This window comes from Tyto alba, unplaced genomic scaffold, assembly GCF_018691265.1.
Source record: "Tyto alba isolate M040663 unplaced genomic scaffold, T.alba_DEE_v4.0 Super-Scaffold_18, whole genome shotgun sequence".
Lineage (NCBI taxonomy): Eukaryota > Metazoa > Chordata > Aves > Strigiformes > Tytonidae > Tyto > Tyto alba.
Window position 1 is genome coordinate 6572892 of NW_024881280.1, and position 11234 is coordinate 6584125.

The window sequence follows — 11234 nt, forward strand, 5'->3', positions numbered from 1 at the left end:
CCGGCAGCAAGGTGGCCGTGCTATGAGAAATGCACCTACTCACGATGTGCCAGTGCGCCGCTAGTGTCACATCATCTGTGCCCTGCAGGGGCCTGGGGTTGCAGTGCAGAGGGATGGGATGAGCAAGGAATTCATACTTTCCACTTCTGCAGCCTTTTGACTCAAGTTCTGATTAGCATCAAACACCTACCTTTTGCAAAACCACCTAGTATTTAAAACAAAATGCAAACAAAGCTAGGAAGCAAAAGATAAGTGCAGAGTTAACCCAGGTTAGCTCTCTGTCCTTGCAAAAAGCGGGATTTATAAGGGGTTCACAGCACTTGGCTAAAGGGAAAACTCTATATTCAGAAAGTGATCAGACTTATAACAGGTAGCGGATAAATTATAAGAGCATGGAAACTTTCACAGGCATTAATATTCTTGATAACAGCAGACTGAACTGGCAAATATATATACATTTGGCAAAGTGATGCAAACGGTAGCAGATCACCTTAATCAGATAGATAGAAGAAGGAGGTGCATAAGGACATCCTTAGAGATTCTTCACACGTGCAAGAGCTGATCACCAGTGCCATTGCTGTGTCAGTACCTTTAATGTTTTATCTTTGATGTTGGCTCAGCACACTCTAGGACCTGCGGTTTCTGCAAAGAAGTGGCTCCTTAGCCTGCCTTGGGCTGCCAAGATGACTCCAGGTCATGCAGAGGAAGGAACATCCGCAGAAACAGGAGCGCTATTCAGCGGGAAATACATAAAGGGATGCTAACTTATGAAAGATCTTCTAGAAAAAGGGGTTCAAAACATGCCAGTGAAGCTGAGCACGCTGTCTGTGTATTGCATTTGGTAGGAAACTACGCAGAAAATTGTGGACCGAAAGCACAGAAATATAAAGGATTATAAAAGGCAGGTCAGGGCTGAGCTGTACGCCCCATGGAGGGCATGGGCAGAGCTTTTCCAGCCAGAAGGCACTGCAGAGACTGCAGCAAAGTGCAGCAGGTGGAGTGTCAGACACGGAAGACTTCAGTCTGAAGTCCAAATCATGGACACATGAGCTGACGATGTGAAAGAAAGAAAGAATCAGGAAGTTGCTCAGGAGCAGCTTGTCCTGGAACAGTTCACCAAGCATTGTATCCCTTCTAACATATTCCATGGGCGCTTTCTCACACATAGTAAGTGCCTACTTAAAGTGGGAAATATCTGAACCATCAGCTAGTTCTTCAAGAGTTGGCAACTAAGTTCAAACAAATTATATAATGGGTAAAGATGTAGATTCCACTGAGCTTCTAGTGCCTGCAGATTTTGTTTGGTTAAAAAGTTGTCAGAACCAGAGTCTGGAGATACTTAGTCCTGGAAAGGTTTTTCTTCTGTCTACTACAGTACCTGATTGCTGTCTGTAATATTATCATCTGCTTTAATAAGCAAATTCCCTCAATCAGATTGGCCCTAATATATCCCTCTTCTACTCACATCTCCCTGGCCATGTATTGCTTACAATACTAAGTGCTAAATGGCTCTTGGAAAGTGCTGAGAGGGTGTTGTGAAAGGGCGAAACCGAGTTTCACAAATGACTGCCTGTACAGAGGAATAGTCCCATCGGTAGGGTAGTGCCAGGAGGCCCAGCAGCAGTCTGGTGGAAGACCCTTGTTTTGATAAGGCTGAAGAACTGAACTTCGTGGTTGCCTCCTTAAGATAATTTAAAGGAGACATTTTCACCTTGTGGGAGTGAAGTTTTTTTGACCCTAACCGAAATGAAACCACCGGATACTTTGTCAGAAGTATTTGAGGAGATCAGTATGTTCCTGCTAACCAGGTCAAGTTCATCCGCTCTGCCTGCTCTGACAGAAACCACCTCACCTGGCAATCTTAGCACTCAATAATTCTCAGAAGTAAAGAGCGGTTCCTGGAAGACGATGGGAACAAAGTCCCAGGCCCACCAGCCCGGCTGTGAATTGGGCTTCTGAAGCCCCAGCCAAAGTCAGGGAGAAAGCCAAAGTATCCATCCTGCAAAGAGGTGCCGGATCTCCAACGCCAGTTCAGACGTTCTCCAACTAATCACCATCGTCCGGCCACGGGCAGAAAATAAAACGGACCAGTGTTTTTTATCTTCTCTAACAAGTGGCAGCATGTTGGGGCCACCAAAAACCATTGGCCACTGTATAAACTTCAACCTGCAAGTAGAGAAGCTTGACCATATGAGAAGCCACTAACTTGCAAGAACATTTCAAGAAAGGAGAGTGGATGGGGTCTTTCAAGTGAAGCGATTTCCCAGGTGAAGCCGCTCAGTCTGTGATTGCAGCTTGTTTATCTGCTTAATTGTTGGAAGATGTGGGTCTTGCTCTGCGTGCACATGAATCGGGATCACAAGACACCTCTTTGGTCTGTTAGTCCCTGGGGGATTGCTGTTACACTGGGCTACGTCATGTGGATTTAATCCAGTGGATGCTGGCATGGACTGGCTTCCAGCCTGAGTAAGCAGCCCCTCTGTGACCAGTGGGTAAAGTTGCTTGTTTTAACTCTAACCCAGAAGATTAGCAAAAAAACCCCGTGTTTAGTTAGTGATTATTTTATTTTATAGGGTGCTTGAGATACTATCAATTTCTGCATAAAATAGATGTAGTATCGTGAACATTGAGGGCTGCCTTGCTAATTGTCTTAATTTTGCAATTAAATTTTTGCAATTACATTACTGCAGGTTAGATGCTTGCTAATACATTTAAACCAGCCCAATTAATTGTTTTTTTATACTAACAACACATTTTGATAGCACATGTTTCCCTTAAGAAGCATAGCATCTGCAACAGTTTTACTGAGCTATTTGGGTTTGGAAATGTGTTTATTACCAAAAATGCCACAGAGACTGTTATGTCCTATGTAGTATTTGCCATGTAAGCTATTTATAAGGAAAGTTATTTATAAGGAAAGTCATTCATAAGGAAAGTTAGTTTGAGTTATTTATAAGGAAAAGCCAGGCTCATTATCTCATTTTGTAGCTGGAGATGTTGTGGCACAGGGACAGGTGAAACAGTTTTCCCAGTGTCATGCAGCGAGTCCGACTGGTCCCAGCTCCTGCTACCTGCCCACCCAGCCCACTGAGCCCCGTGCTCCGCCACGGTGCTATTTGTTCTTCTCCCCCCCCACCCCACAGCAAACAGAAAGGTGGGGAGCAACAGGCGCCCTAGTACGTACATGAAGTTCCACTGCCAGTTTCGTTCTGATAGTCATAGCTTGTATTTCTGGCAAAAATCTCAGGCTTCTTTTAAGTCATGAAAAACTGCTTATTTTTCAGACTCTTTCTCTCTCCCGTGCAGACTTGAGCATATTTACTTTTAGGAAGGAAATAAAATCTGGGGTAACTGTGTAGTTGAATTAATTTCCCAGTTAGTAAAGTTGAAGAGTTTATTTGTTGTATCATTTATTGCCAGCATAGCTTGTTTTGTTGTATCCTTCCAGCTATGGGTCTACTGCAGAGGATACAGCTTCCTAAGTAATGATCTCCATAGTTTCCTAACTTCCCAACTTTTACTAGAACCCTTCATTTCCCAATTGTTTTTCAAGACCGATGTACATCTGCTAATCACATTTCATCCAAAAGAAGGGAGACATTAGTCACTAGATTTGGCCAGTGGAGGTTAACAAACCCATATTTGCCACTCACCATTGGCTATGCTTTCCTTCTCCTGGTTGAGAAACGGTGAAAAACTCAGTGGGTTCCAGAATTGTTGTGCGTTTTTGGTTGGTTTGTTTCCTCAGTGAAATTCAAAGCTCTGGTATTCAGAGAAAATGCAGCCAGCTCTAGGGAGAATTGAAAACACAGAGGAAAATGTCATTTTTTTTTCCTGTTAAATGACAACAGAGACTAGCAGCTACTGAAACGCAAAATGTCCACATGGATGTAGGCAGACAAGCAGAGACTGCCTGCACTGACAAGGGCTTAGGAGCTTTATTTTGCTTCCTGGAAGCCTCCTGGGATCTCCTCACCAAGATGTTCGCAAACGGCTCAACAGGAGAGGCTGGGGATGTAATTCATGGCCTTTTTCCATCAGCTGCCACAAGCCTTCTCTGTAACTTGGTAGGTAGGAGAAAGTTGCTCTGCTTTCACTGTCAAATTAAATGTTGGCATCTCAAGGGTTTGCAGCAAAATAAGCCATTTTGTCTTCATTTGTGGAGTGGCAGAGTTCAGCTGTGGCCACACTGAGCAGATGCCTTGAGCATGTTTCCATCTGCATCCTACATTCTCTGCCCACTGGCAGGCCCCACCATACCCACAGCGTCCCTGGATGCCGTTGGTCACAACGTGGTGAAGGACACTGCACAGCCACCTCGGTAGCTCCACAACTTCATTCCCTCCTGCCTAAATGGCAGGCATTTTCATATCTTCCCAGGGTCTCTGTTTTGAAGCAGAAAGTTCTTCTCGTCCCCCTCCCAACAGTCAGCCAGAACTTTTCATCTTTACAAGCCAACAGTTAGCACATCATTCTCTAGTCTTGCCCTTCTTAAACAAACCAGTTAGCACATCATTCTCTAGTCTAGCCCTTCTTAAACAAACCTTCTTAATCTTTCTTCGAAGGCCGTGCTTTCAAAGCCTCCTCTCAGGTTTTCTGCTCAGCTGTGAAACCTGCAGTTTGTGTCTGGCCTTCCCCGTGCCAGGAAGAGCAAACTGGTCACCCGCTGTGTCGTGCACCCAGCACCCCGCGTTAGCTCTGCCTTTTTTTTGGAACAGCCTCATACTGTTGACTCCTGTTCAGTTCATGGCTCACACCCCGAGCTGCCTTTCTGCAGTACTGCTGCCTGGCCACTTATTCCCCATTTTCTCTTTGTGCTTTTGATTTCCTCCTCTTAAGTGTAGCACTTTGCACTTTTCTTTACTGAGTCGTTGATTTTCTCCAATTTAGCAAGATCATTTTGAATTCTCAGTCCATCCGCCAAACTGTTTGCATCCTCTCCCAGCTAGATGATGTCTGCAGATTTTATGAGTACTCTTTATTCCCTCGTCACAGGTTGTTAATGAAAATACTGCATAAAATGGATTCCACACAGATGTTGGAAGGACCCCGTTCGAAAATTCCTCTAAGTCTGACAGAGAACAATTGATAACTGGGTTTTAAAGCTTTTTTTTTTTTAACCAGTCATGTGCCTACTTTATGAGGATTTCATCTAAACTATATTTTCTTTGTTTGCTTAGGAGAATGTTGTGTGGAATGGTGTCAAAACCTTGTCAGAATCAACATGCATGACAACTGTTAATTCCTCCTTACCTGTGAAGAAGGGTGTAAAGTGCCAACACTGACCAAAGCCGAGAAATGTATTTTTATACAGGCTTGAACAGCTTTATCAGTTCCCAATCTTCAGTTCAATCGCTGCAATTTTGTGGGTAGCCATAGACTGAGTAATTGTCTCTAGTATCTCAGAGATTAAAGCTCACTCACAATTCCAGCAAGCTTCAATAAAGCATTTTCCTCCCTCGCTAGGACAATATATAGTCAGAGATCAGGGATTTTTTTATAATTCCAAATTCAGTGAGGGAGAAGTTGGCACTAATACACACATAGCAGTGAAAAACTCCTTTGCAAAACCACAAGGGCGTAGGTAGATTCTTGAAGATATTTCCTCTTTGTAAAATCCACATTCAAGGAAGAACACTGATGTGTGCTGATAGTTGTGTATCCCATCAGTCTAACGATTTTAATTTATGTACTGTTCTGCACTACTATGAAATTCCTGATGCAATCAGTATCATTGCAAGAAAGTAAAGCTGTTCTTACAGATGAGTTACAAATCCTCATTAGCCATCAGATGTTACATTAGACAAGTGTTTGCTATATCCTCAATATATTATGCAATTTTTAGTGCTGCTTATCGGTCACCTCTGTACTTAATAGCCTCCATCACCCCAGTATCTAAGCAACTTGATCCCACATACCCTTGTGTTAAATAGTGGCCCACCTCTCAGAGACGCTTTTCTTTTTAAGGAAACTAGTACTTCATCTGAAGGAATGAATGGTTGTGATTCTGTAATATTGGAAGTGACTAATCCAGTGTTGTAAATGGGATAAAGGGAAATGGAATGTATTTTGAGAACAAACAGTAATCATTGACATAGTAATTTGCATCCCTAGATGTTATAATAATGACTAAGTATCACTTCCCCTTGTTTGCATAAGGAAGAGTAGGCAGAGAAATCCAGTGATTTGGCTAGCACACCACCAGCAAGCCACTGAAAAAGAGAAGATCTGAACGTCCGTCGCTTTTCTTGTAGCTTGTTTTCCTGTTCCCTGCTACATGTTTGAAATACAGAGTTACAAAAGGTGTGATCCCGTCCAGTACTAAAAACTGTGTAAGGTCTTCGCTCGTTCATGCCAGAAATAGCCAACAAGAGTTGGTCAAGACTTGTGGTGGATTTGGGGGAGACGGGGCGCAGTGCATTGCCTTCAGAAGAGCTGGTTTGGATGGGTGACTTGGGGTTTCTGACAATTTATATATATTAAGTGCCTACAGCCTCAATCTGTGCTGTCTTGTTGATGGAGCTAACATATTTTTGCTGCCTAATGAAACTTCCTGCTCTCTAAAAATTGATTGCAGTTGTGAGGACCAAAGTATATTCAGTGACCCATGCGCTTCACGATCAACTTACGTGGATTTAAATGGGGAATACTCACTATGAGTGGATCCTAAAGGTGTATTTGTACAGTGAGCAGCTCTGCACGAACATTTCTAGACAGGCAGTCCCCAGGAAGTCAGAACTACTGCATCAGAGGGATGGAGTGTTCGCAAGCTGAAAAGCAAATATGTTTAATGTCTTAATTTTTTTAGAAGAAAATTAAGCACCTGAGGTATGATTTGCTCTGTACTAAATAAAGGGAGTGCAAAATACCATCACTAGGACTGGTGATAGCATTCTAAATTGTCTTTGAATTTCACACTGGCTGCATACCACGGGACCAGGGCAAATAGCAGTTAATACAACCTTTACTTAGCTTCTCCTGACAAATATAAAGTAAAGGGTGAGGCAGTCTCACACTGACATATGGCCAGATATAGGCAGGACGTACCTAGAAAAGGTAATCACTCTTTATCATAACTATTTATTTTCATGTGGTTATGGGTCCAAAGAGAAGAGCAAAATGGGTAAATCTTATGGACTTCCCAGTCTAAGCATATGATAAGTTTTAACGAGGGTCGGTCTAGCACTTCTCTCTATTTCACGTATCTAAACGCAGGGGTGAGACTTTGACAAATACACAAGGTGAGAGTTACTGGGAGCGTGTAGGGTTCAGTTATGGGGAGCAAAGCGCAGAGGAGCCAAATGTCTAGCTGCTGGACGTCTCTCAGGCCAAAGAGGAGTACCAGAGCTGGTGAAGGCCAGGCTCTCCTACCAGAGGGGGTCATCCTGGCTCATCTGTGGGCAACCATCTTCATGTGTTTCAGGTCTGGTGGAAAAGAAAAAAAAACAGAAAACCCCAACCAGTTATTAACCCCCCTGCCTGACACCCACCTGACAGCTCTGCAGGTGTGCTGTACCCTCCTCCTGCTCTTTGCCTTTGCCTCGCAGCAAAAGTGCTGCCGGGGTCGCGACGTCTCTTGTGTGCGAATAACCCTGCTGTGCTGTGGGCTGATTGGCACCCTTTGGGCACCGCTGCAGTAACGATGAAGAAATATTTGTTTACATTTGAATAGATCGGAAACTCAGTGATTCTGACTCATTGCCACAGCACCAGATAACTAGAAACACCCTTATCTTTTCTACTGCATTTTCCAGCTGTTGGCTTTTTGTTTGATGGGTTTTTTGTTTGTTTGTTTGGTTGGTTTTTTTTGTATCTCTCTCTCCCCCTACCATGTCCAAGTATTTTCACAACTCTTCGTTTTTCTCTCTGGTTTTGCCTCCCTTTTCTCCCCTTCCTTTACTTTCTTCCTACACACTTTGCTTCTTCTTCAACCTTCCTCAAGGCTTGTTCTTCGCAAGTTCTCATTGTAAGTCCTTCTTTTCAGGCTTGTCACTCTCCTGGGCTATCCCAAGCCTGTCTTCCCACAAGAAGAAGGAGAGACAGAGACATTTGGGCTGGAGGGTGACACTGGCAGGAAGGGAAAGCTGGGGGCCAGGGGAGTTGCAAGCGAGCAAGGAAGAGGATGGAGGGAGAGGAAGGCAGGAAGGGACACTCACTGGGATACGGGAAGGAACAAGGGGAGGCAAGAAAAATGTCAAGGCAGGATGGGGGTTAAAAGATGGGAAGCTAGGAAAGAGCACATGCAAGAATGAGGGGAAGTAGGAGGATGCAAGTGAGAAAATGCATTAGGAGGCAGGAGAGAAGGGAGGTTTCATGGAGGGGAGTAATTAAAGGTAGAAGTACACTTGTAATGAGGAAAGAACTTAGGGTTGAAGGGAAAGAAAGGGGGAAAGAAGGAATGAAAAATAAAGAAATTCAAATCTTAAAATAGGTGAGTCCATGAGAAAAAAAAAAAAAAAGGGAGCTAGAAAACAAAAGACAACAATAATCCTAAAATGGCATGAAAAGTGAAGATTGTTTGAAGCCTGGGGGAAGACAGAAATATGGGAGGAAAGGAGAAGAGTCACAGAGTATTTCAGAATTCCTCCCTAAAACAGTTCTAAACTGAATCTTTATAAAAATACTACAACAATGAGAACACGGACTTTCTTAAGCATTTAAACATTTTCAGGCATACTCAGTCACCTTTCCTGGTCCCAGCCCTTACCATAAAATCCTTGACGTGCTGTAGAGCCCTTCCCTATGCAAAGGACATAATGTAAAGCTACACACTTGTTACTGCAACAGCAGTAGGGAGGCCAGAAGATCCCTCCATGTGTAAACCCCATTATCCTCCCCATTACATAACATAATTCGCCTCAGGCAGCAAGTCAAATCCTCCAAAGATTCACTGCAGTGAGAGATAGGGAGTGAGGAACTCACTTATCTTTTCAGGTGTCTTTCACAGTCTGTTTTTCTCTCTTTGTTCTAACTTTCTCCCTGGTTGTGTTGTTTTTCTTTTATCTTTCCCTTTCACATTTTTTCAACCCGATTTCACTTTCCGCATATCATTTTCAAACAACTTACTTTCGGATTGTATTTTCCTCACCCACCATATTCTGTTGCCCTCCGGGGGTCCTTTTGTTGCCCATGCCTCCCCTTCATCTCCCTCCCTCTCTCCCTCCAGGTGCCCACCTCTAGAAGCTATCTCCTACTTGCCCCTGCCAACATACATGCCCTGCACCTCTCACCGAGACTGGGTACTCTCCCTGATGATCTCATGCAACTTCTCCAAGTACCTCCAGTATTTCTTTCCTTCTCATCAAAGGGAAATATCAAAGACATTACAGTTCCCCTCTGAACACCAGTAGAAAGGACTATCCCCCTCCACCATGTGTAGGCCCATCACATGTTTATTCTCTGCTTGCTTGCAGCACTTGACCTCATAGTCTCTGGTCCCCTCTGCTTCATATTCAAACATCCCTAATCTGTTTTGACCTCCTGTTCTGATCCAAATATTTGATCTGAATTAGGAAAACTACAGGTTCCTTATTCTCTTTTTTACCCCGTTATTGCTGGCAGGCCTTCCCTCACCCTGGGGTGCTCAGCCGTACTTTTGAACCGCGATGAATGGTAAGGCTGGAAGTTGAGGAGCCAGGCAGGAAGGATAGTGCCTCACCCGGACACTTTCCAAGCCTGACGGTAGCTTGCAATGCAAGCCCCCACCTTGCTCTGCAGCAGGGGGACCAATCAATGCACAACAACCACCCTCTTGGCTTTGACCACGGAGGTGCTTGCCGTACCCAAGAGTGACGCTCAGCCCTCTGTTTCCCACCCCTCAGCCAAGCCCCAGCACTAGGCCTGGATGTAGACATGGGAAGCCCAAAAAAATCTGGACTTGGATATTTTCCTACACTCCTCCCATCAACTGTGTAAAGGTTGCCAGAAGTACTGTTTGGACCAGGGGTTTCAAAGGGGGTGAAGACACAATGGATCCTCCCAAATTAAGAAGCCAGTGACACAGTGGAGATGGTGCTCAACACCATGTGTGCCTTCCAGCTGAGTTGCCTGGTACCCTCCCAAATCCAGACACCCCGAGACCTCCAAGCTCCGCTCTTCTGACACTCACCATGCCCGGGTATCCTGGCAGCACCGCGGAGGTGCCCTTGGGCAACCTCTCCTCCACAAGCTGAGGCTCTCTGGCTCCCACTGTACCACACAGTCCTGCACTCCAAAAACTGGTGTGCCTGGAGCTAAATCCCCATGCAGATGGTTGTATCCTAACTCTCAATAGTGGCATACTGAGGTCTGGAGACCTCCCCGAATGCCAAGTGCCCCCTGCATGCCCCTCACAAAATCAATGCACTGCAGCGAAACTGAGGTGTCCTGTCGACGCCAAACTGAGATGTCCCGCATCACCCCAAATGGAAGCTTAAGGGACACTTCTGAACTGTGGCAGCCTGGGGTCTCTTTCTCGAGGCATCATCCATATCTCTGGGACTGAGGAACCTCAGCTGGTCCCAAACCAAGCATCTAAGCCCTCTTGTAATTGAGGTGACAGGTCTTCATCTTAAAATGCTGAGGAATCTCAGCCTCCAGATTACTGTCCTCTGGGCCCCGCTGCATGGCAGCACCCTGGACCACTCCAGGTGCAAGGCACCACCCTGCCCCAGCCCACGCACTGTTGAGATATCCCAGACCCCCACAGACAGAAGCGTCACAGGGACCTTCCTCGTCCCACGCTCCTTGGAGTCTCCCCCCAAGGCGATACCACCTGAGATGCTCCCAGCTGAAGTCGACAGAAAGGAGCCTCCTGCACGCGCTAAGCTGTTGTGACGGGGAATGAAGCAGCCAGCAGTTGTAGAGGACTCCTTACTACCATATTCGGTTTCTTCTTCCAAGTAAAGATGAGGACCATATCTGAATACCCCTGACGCTGCACGCTCCATTCTGGCACAGGCATATCCCATCTGCAGATGGTAAGCCCAGGGTTAGGGCGGCAGTAGCAGTGAGACAGGTAATGGCAAAGGGCACGTTTTCTCACTGCATGCAGTTTCAGACTGAGATAAAGGCTGGAGTTTGTTAACTGATGCTGCATATTATGTTTTCAGGGGTGGAAATAGCCTTTTCCTTAACTGTTTGCACAGTGCTGGAAAACATGATTCTCATCTGAATCAGGTGTTGGTGCCGCTATACCATGGCAAGCATTGTACATCTGGGACAATCCCGCCTGGCAGTGGAGAATCCCCGCGCTT